This window comes from Rattus norvegicus, chromosome 18 (genome assembly GCF_036323735.1).
Source record: "Rattus norvegicus strain BN/NHsdMcwi chromosome 18, GRCr8, whole genome shotgun sequence".
Classification (NCBI taxonomy): Eukaryota; Metazoa; Chordata; class Mammalia; order Rodentia; family Muridae; genus Rattus; species Rattus norvegicus.
Genome location: NC_086036.1, coordinates 21,367,687 through 21,382,631, shown reverse-complemented (window position 1 = coordinate 21,382,631; position 14,945 = coordinate 21,367,687). Strand labels below are relative to the sequence as shown.

Below are 14,945 nucleotides of genomic sequence, written 5' to 3'. Positions count from 1 at the left end.
GTCCTTTCTACAATTTAGTATTTTAAATACACTTAAACAATCTGCCCTTTCGTTGAGCACGATGCTTGTGAAGCTGTAATGCTTATGCATGTAGTATGCATTTTCTGCTGAAAACATGTCCAGTTAAAAGTTGTTAACATTTTCAAAAATGCTATCAAATGGGAACTTGGAAGATACTCTTGGTGAAAAGCACCATCTCTTCACTTGGGAATCGTAAAAGCAGGGAGCAGTCCTGCCTTTTTATATCTCTATTTTGGTTGAAATATGGAAATATATGGTTGTTCTTAATGCTTTATCTTGAACTCCAGAAGGACAAATCTTAGAGGACTGGCTATTCTCCTAGTGAGGATTATTATCGATGAGGATGAATATACACCTACTGCAATGAACAGATTAGTAACCTAATCCAGGCATTCCTGGGAAATGGGCATTTGCATGCACATAAGCTGTCTAGCACTTTCCTCCTAGGTTAAAACCTTTCATCTTGCATGGAAACTTTTTAAGACATAGGATTTAAAGGGAGAGTAAAAAAAATAGAGAATTTAGGACAGAATGTTTCCAAAGAGGTGAAATGATAGGATCTTTCTTTTTTCAAGCATGCAGGGTGGGTGGTGGTAAACACTTGCTTCTCTATTGAAGATCCTTTAAGAATGGAAATAAGCAACTCAAAATAGATTAAGGAAGTTCCTGAAATTAACAAGATTCACTACTCTTTATTCTTAAAAGAGAATTAGCAGTAAAGACTTCTGATGCATATTCTCAGTTAAACCAAACAGCAATGAAGAGGCTCAGATAAGTCCAGATGCTTGAGAGAAGCAGAAAACAGTTGATCTGCTCAGAAGAGACCCACATCACATGGAAAGGGCATTCTTCAACATGGTGATTTCTCTGCAGACTGTATATTATGCTCCAGGTTTCTAGCTTTTGTGAATTGTTACCCATTCTGGGGTGGGCTTTGGTAACATATCAGTCTTCCAGTAATTTCTGCTCCTGTAAGTAACCCCTCAATCATATTCCTGTAAGTAACATCAATAAAATTCAATAGGTAATGAAGTTTGATTTTAATGATACCCATACTTTGGTGTGTCATAGGCATTCTACCTGGTATAATTACACATATGTGTGCATGTGTGTGTGTGTGTGTGTGTGTGTGTGTGTGTGTGTGTGTGTGTGCTTTGCATATCCACAGGAAAAGTTTGTAACAGAAATGTTTGCATAGATTAGTTTGATTATAATAACTGTGGTAGGAAGACCTATCCACTGTAAGTTGCTCCATTCCCTGGCTAGGATCATCAACTGAATAAACTGGAGTAAGGAACTGAGAAGCAGCACACATGCTTCCCACTGCTTTCTGATTGTGAATGTGAGGTCATCAGATTCTTTAAGCTCCTCACCTCTATGGATTATACATTTGGACTGTTACCCAACCCACATACAAAACGATACTTTCTTTCTCAAATTTATTTTATCCAAAATTTATTTTAACACAGCAAGGGAACTAAAACAGTGATCATGACAAAGAAGTGGGGTCATTGCTGTGATGGCCCTGCCATACGGTTCTCGTGTGCTTAAACTTGATTCATGAGAATGAAATGGCAGAGTTTGCATCTTTGGGGTAGCAGTGTCTTTGAATGTTGTAAGTAGAACTTGATGTGCCATTTTGATGGGAGTTTGAAAAATCAGAATGCCAAGAAAAGTGACCCTCTTAGCAACTGACCTAGCAGCCATGCATGTGAAATATTGGTCAAGAATTTGGCTTCATGGTGGTCCTGCCCAAAGAACTTAAGTGATGTTGAATTTAAAAATAATACCTTAATTCATTTAATAGGCAATTTTAAGGCAGATGTTCAGAAATGTCATGAGGATGTAGCTGCAGTTGTTAAAGAGATCAGTAGTACTGAAGAGAAACATACATTGTAAAGACAAGAAGAAGAATGTCTTGAGGACAAGACATCATTCATCAAAGGCTTAGATTATTACAGATACAAGTCTGTATGAAAAGAGTAATTCTCAACTGAAAGTGCAGCTGAAGGGTTCCATGCTAGGTAGCTGCTAGGAGAGTGTTTTCTCCTCTTCACACACAGACTGAAGCAACCAGTCTAGGTACAGCCTCCAACTTGAGCTGGCAAGAGAGCTTGATGTTATCTACAAGGGACTAGTTTTGAAGATGTTGTATGAATATGCAAATTGTGGATCCTAAATCCATAGGTAATATGTGATAAGGTAATATTACATTTAAAAAGAGGACCTGAGGAACTATTAATTGAAGCTTTTAAAGTGAGAATTTTATTTCAGACCTATACATACTAAGGTTGTAAGAACCATGAGATATCATTTATCAAGAAGAGCTATAGGTATATAGTGGACCCAGTCTAAATTAGAAGCTGTATTTGCTACAAATGACAGATCTGCTTGAGTTTGGGTGCCTGTGCGTTTGGTACCCAATTGATAAATTATTATTCCCAGAGACAAGGCATGGAACTGGGACATTTGATGTTGTCCCTGCTAGATTTTTGTTTTGCTTTTTTTAAAAATACATTCCTTGTAGTACCCTGGTTCTTCCCTTTTAGAATAAACTTTCTAGAAGTTTACTTTGTGACATTATATTTTGGAATGATTTCAATGATGGTAATTTTATAAGATCCTACAGTTAAGAAATTTTGGTCGGTTAAGGTGTTGGAATTTTTGAGACTGTGAGACTTTCAAAATTAGACTGAATAAACTACATTATAACATGAAGAGAACTTTTTAAAATAAATACAAAAACTAAAAACACACTCCCATCTGAAACTTAGGAACTCATGATTTCTCTCAGTAGCTGTCCCGCGTGCGACTTTTCGCCGGCAAGGAGCACGCGGACATTAGAAATCCTTACTGTGACCACTTTATTAATCTTAGAAGAGGAAAAGCCACGCCGTGCCAACATGGGGTGCTTATAAAACCCTCGTGCAGCGCACCCACACCTGATTGGTTGTTACCCATGATCTCATAAGGCACGCCCCGGAGTGGGCAAAGACCTGGCACGAAGGCACTCTTGCACATGCGCACAGTTAACTACCTGAAAGGGGGGCCGGCTGGCGCGGCGAAGGTTGGCGCCATCTTGTAATGGCGGAGTCTATCCTGACCTACCACGTGGGGCGCAGTGGAAGACAGCGCCATCTAGTGGTGGCGAACGTATTGCGGCCCTCTACAAGTAGCCAAGAGTCACCTGAGGGTGAAGCTATGTATTCTGTATTACAGATGGGAGCAAACCAGTGACTGAGTGCGGGTCCTCGTTCTGACCTGCCACAAGGCCTCCTTTCTTGGTGAGACAAAACGCAGTGAGCTCTTGACTGCGCTCATTCCATGCTTCAAGAAAGCACCCGGCCTCTATTCCAGGTGAGGGAAAACGCAATCTGAGATGTGGAAAAGCAGAAGCTGGGGTTCTTAGATACACAGGCGCCCGGTCATCCACGGGGTGTTGCACAGAGGACTCGGGGTTGAAGTCTCAGGGATCTATTGGCCCACAAGGAAGCCGGGACAAGAGTCTCCTAAATTCCTGCACATCTAGGCATAGTGGAGTAGAGGGGAGTTCAGAGCAAAGACAGGGTCTGCAGACTGAGGACAGCATCTAGCCCGGCTGTGGGGGGGGCGGGGAGGGTAGCTCCTGCTTAGCTTAGTTGTGATTGTCCTCAGCTTAGCTGCAGTCGTGGTTGGAAACACAGAGAGGCCTTCTGTGGGAGGCTAAGTCTGTGGTTTGGTAGTCAAAGGCCCTCTCCAAGAATCCCCAAGGCAATTCTTGATGAAAGACATAGTTCAGGGTTCTAAACTGTTTATTGACTGTTCACTGTGGAAAATGTACTCATACCGTATCAACTTCTCTGGGTGAATCTGGGATTAAATACCTTTTGCAGGGAGGAATATCTGGGAAGGGAATCTTATTGAATAGACCCTCAGGGTCTCTAGGTACCTCATTATCATAGAAAACTATTCTGAACCTAAGTTAACCACAGCTTATCTGTCCTTGTTAGGAAGTGTGGTATATGCTCCAGGGCAGGAATCTGGCAGGGAACAGGGTGGCATCTACCATCTCAGGTCTGTATCCACCAAGTTTCCCTGGGTCTCAGACTCACTATACCACCAAGCTTCCTGGCATGGTTTACCACCCCACAACTGAGGATTAGAATTTAAATAAAACATATAGGCCATGAAAAAGGATCCCCATTACTTAACCTAGAAATTAGGAAAAACAATATAAAATCCAGGATGACACCGGTGAACCCTGCAGAGCCCAGACAGCTGAAACCAGTGAGTTGTCTTCTAGGAAGATATAATTGTCTATGAGGCATAAGATGTTCTTGACTTGGTGGCCAACAATAATCCCTGAAAAAATCAGTCTAAAAATATGATATTTGACAGAAGTGAAATTAAGTCAATGATAAAATGCCCATAAAATCATATATTGAATAGAGAAAAATTTCTGTAATATTAGAAGAAAGTAAGTAATTTGAGAAGGAATTTAACTTAAATCTATTTAAAACATTCAAATAAATAAGAAAAATGCTTTAGTGTAAAGTGTTATCTTGGGTTGTCAAGCTGACAAACAATGGACTTGCAAGCATAAATATTTTATCAACTTGATTGGATTAAGACATAGTGAGGACATCAAGAAATTTATTTGTGTCTAGATGACGTGTCTGAAAAGGATGTAAGACCCACTGCTCTGAAGAGAGGCAGTACTGAAGAGGGGTTAGGGGGACTTGACTTGCTAGAAAAGGAAACAGGAGACATCCAAATGGATATGGGTGAACATGGAAAGCAGTGCCACAAGGGCAAGACTGAGATCAAGATATATCCAAAGCTTGAAAATCTCACCTGAGACCAGCGGAGATAAAACTGCTTTCTCCCTGCTCTGGGCCCACATGTCCCAGCACATGTAAGTCTTATGACCTCACCTCTGCCACTCCTGAGGTAGTCACATAGGCTGGTAGCCAGATTACAGGTTTAATGCCCTTTCTCTAAAAGGGCATGTCCATCCATCAATCACTTGGAATCCCTCTTCATTCAAATGAAGTATTTCCAGCACCTTGGCCCCAGTCAGTAATGTAAAATCTTTCCCCTCAAATCCCTACCCACTCCCAAAAGTTTATGTAGCCTCTTTTCATCCCCAATAAAAACAGCCATTTCTTCTGGACTTACGCCAATGGACATCTTGTCTAATCCACTAGCCTGATTAAGCCTCACTTCCTCCAGTCCAACCCAGTTCCCCAAGGGGAAACTCAGACCTAGACAACAGATGTAGCCATTCATCTTTCTCTACTGCCTCATCCATTGAGAGAGGTGAGCAGGTAGATGCATGCTGTTGTGCCTTCTCAACTCTGACTGGCTAAACACCCTGAGCTGTGTGACAAAGAAAACCTTTCTTCCAAACATTTCTTCTTGTCAGGTGGTTAGTCACAGCAATGAGAAAAGTAGCTCACATAGTTGGTATATGAATGGCACTAGAACTAATTAGCTGGAATCTTAAAAGTGAGACAATATCGTCAATGTAAGGGAAAGCTTATCAGAGAAGAGCGAAGATGCTCCACAGAAAATTCAATTGAGTGAAAGAAGTAATGGGGAAATTAGAGGTGGGAAAGAAAATCTGTCCCAAAACACAACAGAAGGACATAAAGTTTTGGCCTAAACACTGCACACATAAAACGATGGGAGACAGATGGAAAGATTCTAAAATTCTGCAGTAGGAGATCCAGACAGATAACCTAGAAAAAGAGGAAGAGGAAATGTTTGAGGAGGTGTTGATGACAAAAATCATTGGCTGATGAGTACAATTTCAAAAAGTAAAATCCATATACAAATACAGCAGCAGAGGTACAGGCTGCATCATTAAAAGGTAAAATTCCAAGCTACCACGGTTGCAAGCAGACTGTCTATGTGGATATCAAAATGACAGTAGATTTACCACCTGAATGGACAATCTGACAGCAGAAGAAAAATTAAGGATAAAGGGGAAAGATAGAAATGGAAGAATATTAATTCTTTCAGTGTATCTAGCTAGAATGAAGGTATAAAATAAACAAAACACTTATCATGAGACCCAGTATTAGGATAGGGAAAAATCAACTCTCTGTATTACTAAGGATTCAAGTTGCTTTAGATTTCATATATACAAATATGCATACACATGCACAGATTATTTTATGTATATGATATATACAATTCAAGAATACATAGTAAAATATTAAACGTCTGAAGAATTTAAGCTATTCTAATTTTGAAGATAAGGAATATTTTATGGGTGAAAAGAAATCAAGACAGACAATTTGAGGAGAAAACTAGGTGATCAGGAACAACAGAGTCCAGGCAATTATAAATAAATTACTGCTCATAATAAGTATTCATAGGTTGAACATATTATTATTTTTGTAAGGGAGGGACATGGAAAATTGTCTACTTTTACATAAGGCCACACTGTATGTCTGGAAGTAATCAAATAATCTTGGTGTAAAATAAAATAAAATTAAGTTTCAAACATTAACATTAACAGGTGTCAAGAGGAAAATGAGAAAAAAGCATAAAAGAAGCATAAACTAATGTGTATATAAACACGTAGCCTGAAGACCACGAGGAAACATGCTACAAATGAAGAAGTAATAACAAATCCACAGTCATATGAGGTAATTTAGCTAGACAGCAGTAATACAATAAGATACAAGATGACAACAAAGACATGGAGTAAAGCTTACAGTTTTTATCTATTATGATTTAATTCTGGGAATACAATGTACCTTTGGCATGTTATTTATAGAGAAAATTCATATGACACAGTAAGTTACCAAAACTTAATGATACACGCACTCCATCTTTGGTAACGATGTATTGTACAGGCCATGAAAACATTTCTCTAAATTTTCATTGTATATATTGAAACCAATAAGTAACCATAGTAAATAATATAATAAACCCAAGAGAAAGTCATACAAATTATGAATCATTTAAAACTTAAATCCATACATTATCAAAAATTATGGTATATAATTAGGCTAATCCCAAGTGAAACATAAAGGTACATTTTTGAGAAATGATGAAGGACTGAAAACATATAAACTCACATTCTGACAGGTTTATGAGTAACTGTCCATCAAACTCATTGTTAGAAGGCTCTTTTGTAGCAAAGAAGTGCAGGCTGACAGGAGCCGGATGTAGATCGCTCCTGAGAGACACAGCCAGAATACAGCAAATACAGAGGCGAATGCCAGCAGCAAACCACTGAGCTGAGAATAGGTCCCCCGTTGAAGGAATCAGAGAAAGAACTGGAAGAGCTTGAAGGGGCTCGAGACCCCAAAAGTACAACAATGTCAAGCAACCAGAGCTTCCAGGGACTAAGCCACTACCTAAAGACTATATATGGACTGACCCTGGACTCTGACCCCATAGGTAGCAATGAATATCCTAGTAAGAGCACCAGTGGAAGGGGAAGCCCTGGGTCCTGCTAAGACTGAACCCCCAGTGAACTAGACTATGGGGGGAGGGCGGCAATGGGGGGAGGGTTGGGAGGGGAACACCCATAAGGAAGGGGAGGGGGGAGGGGGATTTTGCCCAGAAACCGGGAAAGGGAATAACACTTGAAATGTATATAAGAAATACTCAAGTTAATAAAAAAAAAAAAAAATCCTAAAAAAAAAAAAAAAAAAAAAAAAAAAGAAGGCTCTTTTGTCATAGAACTAATTGGCAGTGTTTGGTGAGTTGATTTCTATGCAACAACAATCTAATCTGGGAAATTTTTTAACTCTAAAAATATGAACACACAGTATGGTAGCTCTTTTGCAGCATGTGCCAAGAAGGTCCAATTTAAGTGAGCCTCATGGGTATCATTCTCATGAAGAGCTCATGGAACCGTCTATGAGGGAATGACCCCTATTTTACCTATTTGTATGTTTCTCCTTTTTACCAATATCTTCCCTTGACATAAATTTCTTTAAATGTGTCTCCTTAAAGAAAGGTGACCATGACCTGGACAGGTCATTTCCTATAACCCAGCAAGACTTCCAACGGAAGGATAGGAACACTAGCCACAAAACCTTTGACCCACAATGAATTTATGTAGCAAGAGAAACATGGGGCTTCCCTAAGAAGCTGTTACTCCATACAAGCACAAACACAGATGAAGACGCAGATGCACACATGCATGCACACCTCCTACATATAACTGGCTCAGCTCATGTAATGTTACTTGCAAATATGCTTTCAGGGTTGATGACTTGGTACTGAACAACTAGCTGGTGGCCTGCTCCTTAAGGAAGATGGCCTCCCTTGCTCCCAGTTTTACTTGGTTGCCTATCGTTCTTTGCGTAGAGTTGAGGTCATGCTTTGGCATAACCATTGGTATAGTCCTTTTCATGTCCCTTTTAGGTTTCAACCTGTATACTCAAATAAAAAGGTGACACGGTATTATTCATAGTTTGTCATTAATCCCCAAGTGATTTTTGTCAATATATGTTACTTCCTTCTTTCCTTCCTTCTCTTTCTCTGATACCTTGGTATGTTTCCATCACCATCATCATCTAAAGTCTTTTACTCTGGCAGTATGATAGAAACTAGGCATGGGGAATATCACCACCACACATTATGTTTTCCTCTTTATAGAGATTATTTCCCCAAGATGGGAAATAGCAAACACAGAATGAAATGCTATGGGATTAGGTGACAATACTAAAGGACATTAGAAGACAGATGGTCCAAGAACCCCTGTAGCTGCTGGATGATAAGTCCCACTTGTTTAGTCCATATTGTCTAATGATGGAGAAAAACATTTTGTTCTATAACACCAGTTTAATCTTCTGCCAGGGAAATTTCCATCTCTTTACCTGTCTATGTTAGGCCCTTTGCTTATGTGCTTTTACAGTTCAATAGGAAGACTCTCATTAAGATTCTTAGATTCCCTTATGACCCTTAATATTAATTTGATTGTCTTTCCAGATAATTGTCTTTAGAACACAGACAGTAATTTTGCCTTTATTTATCTCTAGCACATTACCACTGGTTGGAAGAAACAAAAACCATTGTGATACAGTGAAGGAATGATTTGGGACAGAGAGAGAGAGAGAGAGAGAGAGAGAGAGAGAGAGAGAGAGAGAGAGAGAGAGAGAGAGAGTGTGTTTTCACTAAATGGGTCTTCTCAAAGAAAGATCAACTTGAATATTCAGTAGGAAATTCATACCTATAGAAGAGGGTAAGGAAAACTTCTGAGCAGAAAGAAGTCATGATACAATGCTGAGAATTATGTAGAGATATAGTTGAGGGCTTTAGGCTTTGAATTAACTAGACTTGAGGTAAGTTGCAGGTGATAGTTCTCATGTGCATGAAGTCCATTTACAATATATTAGCATCTCTAAGGCTGTGTTCCATAACATTTACACTGCTATTAGTACTGGTGTGAATTGAACACATTGCATTCAGGAGTACTTTAGAAGTGTTTTACAAAGCATTAAATGGAGAACACAAATGAGCACAGAAAAAGTTTTGCTAGATGCCATAGGTGCTTGTCATTGTCACAACTATCCCTGTTGTCTACATAACTGAATATTTCTTTTTATTGTATTATTTGACTTAAAACCCTAAAGTGTCTCCAATTCTGTTAGGAATTACAGCAAGCTTTTCTCATCTTTGGAATATCTAGGCCACTGAACCAAGAACAACCATTTGTACTGTGGATTTCAGGACCACGGTTGCCAAAGCTGGAGTTCCAAGTGGCACCAGGACAACAGTGCTCCCCTTTGTGGTGTTTATGAGACAAAGTATGAATATCTTATGTTCTAGTTTTTGCCAGTCTGATAGAGCAGAGCCAAATGACGAGCAACTTGGCAGGTGATGGGCCTAAGCAAGAAGGATGAAGGGAAAGTAGCCAAACTGTGATAGGATCAGCTGAAGGCTTTCCTTAATGCCGAGAGGGGCACAGTCATAGGTGCCAAGGCATACGAGGCATTGTTCATTCGCTGCATGTAAAAAGTGGGGGCTTCAAGTCTCCAAACACCTGTGATCTCCCAGTTCAGAGTCAAAACTGGTACTTAATGAAAATTGAATTGTGCACTGGGTCTCAGGGAAAAGTGCTGAGGGAGCTAAGGGCTTACACATGAATATAAAAAAACTCCTTTGTCTTCTTTCCCTTTAGATAGAAGATGATGCAACAACTTCTTTCTAAAATACATCTCTCCACACTCAAATTTTTTTTAAATATGAAAATATGATATACCTATCACAGGAAGTGTGGAGGGAGAGAATTTAGAGAGTAAGTTCCCGAGTTTGCAGAAAAGGAGCAGGGACAGAGCTACATGAATTCTGGAGAGGCGAGCAGCCCACTTTCAACACAATACCACTCTGCCATGTCCCAGAGGGGCACCACAATAGGAGTTCTTTCGAAGGCTCAGAGAGCATTTATGTGCAGTTTGTAGACAAGTTCTGTGGAAGGTTAGATCCAGAAATGATGGACAAGGGTTTAAGCAGCACAGAGGAAACAAGGCCCTGAGAAGATGAATTGGCAAAAAGGAGAACTCTGAAAAAAGAAATTAAAAACCAATCTATGTTTTCTATCTAGGGTTGCCTGTGACTGAGGGGAAGCCACTCAAAGCATAGAGAATTTGTGTTCCTAGGTAGCAGCCTGATCACCAAAATTGTCCACACTTGCTGCTTGGACCAAGATTCTCTTTGAAAACCGCACATCTTCCGCATTTATGTTTTTATAACAAGCATTTGTGCTTTGCCTTGTGATGGTTAATATTCATTATCATCTCGAAATGACTTACCAGAGCATCATCACAATTCTGAGTCTGACTTTGATGATGTTTTTAGAAATATTTCATTGGGAGAGAACATTCCTTCTGAAGTATAGTTGTATCATACAATGGACTGGGGGTTAGACTGAATAAAAAGGAGAAAATATACCTAGTACAATTACTTACCTCTCTCTGTTTCTTGACTACAGATTCAACGTGACCAGCTGCCTCATGTTCCTGTTATCCTGCCTAGCTCAGCGAACTCTGAGGCAAAATTAGAAAACAAGTATTTTGTTTTCTTTCATTGCCTACATTATATAATGAGACATCTTAAATGTTGAGTAACTTAACTGCTACTTGTGGGCAGATTTATTTATACATCTCAAGTTTTCTGCAAAATTAAAATATGTGTATGAAAAAGACACCAAAATATGTGTTCTCTAGATGCAACTTGTCCTTGAAAACTTGTAAGAAATTATGTATATTAATTTTTGCCAAATGATATTTTTTTGTGTATAATTTGGATACATTGATACTTCCTGAATTAATACTAGAACTTGATTAAATTGTTTAAATGACATGAAGGAAACCACAATAAATCTACAAATGAATGCATCCACTCCACACATCTGTGACTCATCTCAGATGTTTCTATCCATTCCCTAACACTTGGCTGTCCCTCTTGTCTGCCACAGTCAGTGTGCACAGCTTTCTGAAAGCCTTGAAGAATTGCAAGCCCAGATGCGTCCCGATGTAAGAACAGCTACTAATGGTGAAGCCCTGTCAGCCATATGTGTGTCTCAGACTTCATCTTTTCTTTATCTTAGGCAAGCTGCTTTCATTCTGCTCACATTTATCTGAACATAGATTTGCCTCAGCTCTAGTAACAGGCTAGTAGCTGAGGGCAGTGGGGTAGATGTTGCAACTCCAATGAGATTCTTTTTGAAGTCAGAATGCAGTCCACCCATCAGACAGAGCATATCCTGATACCATTCTCAACTTGACTTGCCATGGACTTAATGAAAATATAAATTATTATTTTTTTATTGGTTTATTCTATTCTCGAGGATGATAGCTTGAGGTGAGGTTCTACCAATGTAGCCAAGGCCCCTCCTGCCTCAGGCTCTGGCTGCTGGGATCTTGGATTATAAGTATGCACTACCATACCCTGCTGATATTACTTTCTGTAATTTCACTTTGTCCTTCCTGCTGAGTCACTGAGAGTGGAAATTTTCAACTTGTCCCAAATGCTTTTTATAAGATGACTTGGCTACTAATAATGAAGGGATGATTTACAGGGTATAACCTATACTAGTTATCCACAGAGGTAATGTTGATCTTTAAAGTTATATTCAAACACAGATATGAAACTGAACTTGTATAAATGGTTCACTAAAGCAGTGGAGATGTATTGTTTAGGGATGAATATGGGTGTTGCCCTGAAAGCAACGACCTGCCCTTCAATTTGTTCTCAAGCTACCCTTTGAAGTGCACAGGATAAATTGCTTGAGAATTTGTCTTCAGTATTTGGAGTTCTTGTGCCCAGGGAGTTCAGCCATTTAACCATCTGTTTAGGGCTTCTATTGCTGTGATGAAAAACTATGACCAAAAGGAAGATTGGGAGAAAAGAGTTTATTTGGCTTACACTTTCACATCTCCGTTTACATCTACAGATATTCCTTTATTCTCATAGTTCAAGAAAATTCTCTACAGGCTTTCCTGCAACTCAATCATAAGAAGACATTTTCTCAATTGAATCTCCCACCTCTCTAATGATGCCATAAAACCAAACAACATGGTAATTTGACCTAGAATATCAACAGACACCTACTGAGTTCTAGTTATATCAGATTTCTTACTGAAGAAAAACTGAATTCTAAGATCAAAGTGTCAGTCAATATTGAGAGTTGTAACATAGATTTGTGAGGTAGCAAAGGAAATTGCTGCTTTCTGGAACTGTGTTTTTTGAGATAACATATGAATTCAAGTCACCACCCAATTTATCACTCAGGAATTACATGACCAAACATTCAGTAGATCAGAGGCTGCTGGACTGAAGCAATTTACAAGAGGACTCCTCTCATTTTCATGGTTTGCAGTTTAGGGTATGAATAATGAGGTCATCAAAATTTTGATTTTTCCTCTACAAAGCAAAGGTCAAGGAGGAGACTATAGGGCTAGGGGGTGGCTCAGTGTTTAAATACTTGTCACACAAGAGTAAAGGCTGGAGTAGTAATCCACAAAATCAAGGTAAATATAAATACCTGGTGTGTTGGATGCCTACGTACAATTCTTGCCTTGAAACACATACACAAGGGTTCTCAGAGTAAACTTCCTAGCAAGACTAGTCATATTGACAAGCTCTGGGTTTGAATAAGACATCTCTGCCATAAAGAACAAGGTGAAGCGAATATAAGATAATCCCAAATATCAACTCAAGCAAACACCTGTGTCCACAGACCTAAAAACAAGGGTATACAAATACCCACAGTACAAACAAACACAGACACACACACACACACACACACACACACACACACACACACACGCACATACTTTTCCTAATTCGCTCTCAAGTTCAGCTTCCCTATAGCTGCAAATATCTTTTCCCTAATAAGTTTTACAATATAAAGCTAAGAGAATTAAAGTAGGACTGTGGTATGCTGATATATATATATATATATATATATATATATATTTGTTATTCATGAAATGAAAGAAAAATTCAGTATTAAAATAAGTTAAATGTGAGGAAGTAGAGGGTAAGTTTGAATGTAAATTGAAAATTTTAAACACTGAGAATGGAATAATACTGTCCTTCTTCCCAAATATTGTTCATTGCCTATTTAATATTAATGAGTATATAAATATGACCACAGTTGAAGTTAGGATTCTATGAAGTGTTCTTAAAGTAATTACCAGTCCAACAACATACCAAGGCAACTAATATTTAGTAATGGTAATGACATTGTATGTTTGTCAAAGATCATAATGGAATATGAAGCAATTCATCTTTCCTGAACATTTGAGATATATGGGACAGACTCCTTGACCTGACTGTACAAAGAGAGAAACTGATATTTAAAGATTCAGTGAAGATCATTAACAACCCAATGAAAGGATCCTAGCATCCAAGGAAGAACACAAATGCCTTAAGGACACTTACTTCTTCTTTGCACTGTGCATATAGTTTGTAAAAAACATTTTGGGAGGCCTAGGACAGGACCCTCGTAGTTTCCATCTGTACCCAGAGCAATGGCTGTTCCACAACCCTCAGACACAAAATCTACATGCAGAGAGCTGTTCTGCCATGTCACTGCAAACATCGCAGGCTTACAGGCTCACAGGCTCACAGGAGGAACAAGCTCCAGTCAGAGACAGGAAGACTAACTAAAACCGTAGATAACCAGATGGAGAGAGGCAAAAATCTAAGCAACAGAAACAAAGACTACTTACTATAATCAGAACCCAGTTCTCCCACCAAAGCAAATACTAGATATCCCAACACACCGGAAAAGCAGATTATATTTAAAATTACACCTCATGATGATGATAGAAAACTTTCTAAAAGACATAAATAACTCTCTAAAAGAAATACAGAAGAACACAGGTAAACAAGTAGAAGCACTTAGAGAGGAAACAGAAAAATCCCTTAAAGAATTACAGGAAAACACAACCAAACAGGTGAAGGAATTGAACAAAAGAATCCAGGATCTAAAATTGGAAATGGAAACAGTAAAGAAATCACAAAGGGTGACAGCCCTGGAGCTAGAAAACCTAGATAAGAGATCAGGAATCACAGATGCAAGCATCACCAACAGAATACAAGAGATTGAAAAGATTTCAGGGGCAGAAGATGCCATAGAAAACATTGACACAATAGTCAAAGAAAATGCAAAACGCAAAAAGCTCCTAACCCAAAACATTCAAGAAATCCAGGACACAATGAGAAAACCAAATCTAATGATAATAGGTATAGAAGAAAGTGAAGATTCCCAACTTAAAGAACCAGTAAATAGCTTCCAAAAATTTATGGAAGAAAACATCCCTAACCTAAATAAAGAGGTGCTCATGAACATACAAGAATCCTACAGAAATTCAAACAGATTTGACCAGAAAAGAAATTATTCCTGTCATATATAGTTAAAACACCAAATACATAAAACAAAGAAAGAGTATTAAAAGCAGTAAGGG

General features: G+C 38.8%; 1 long non-coding RNA gene across 1 annotated transcript; it reads left to right on the top strand.

Annotated features, from left to right (window-relative positions):
- Positions 1 to 2,908: 2,908 nt before the first annotated feature.
- Positions 2,909 to 11,175, top strand: LOC102546844 (uncharacterized). Its single transcript, XR_361279.5, has 4 exons — positions 2,909 to 3,378; positions 6,527 to 6,656; positions 9,659 to 9,776; positions 10,961 to 11,175. It is a non-coding gene; the product is annotated as an uncharacterized LOC102546844 (long non-coding RNA).
- Positions 11,176 to 14,945: the final 3,770 nt, after the last annotated feature.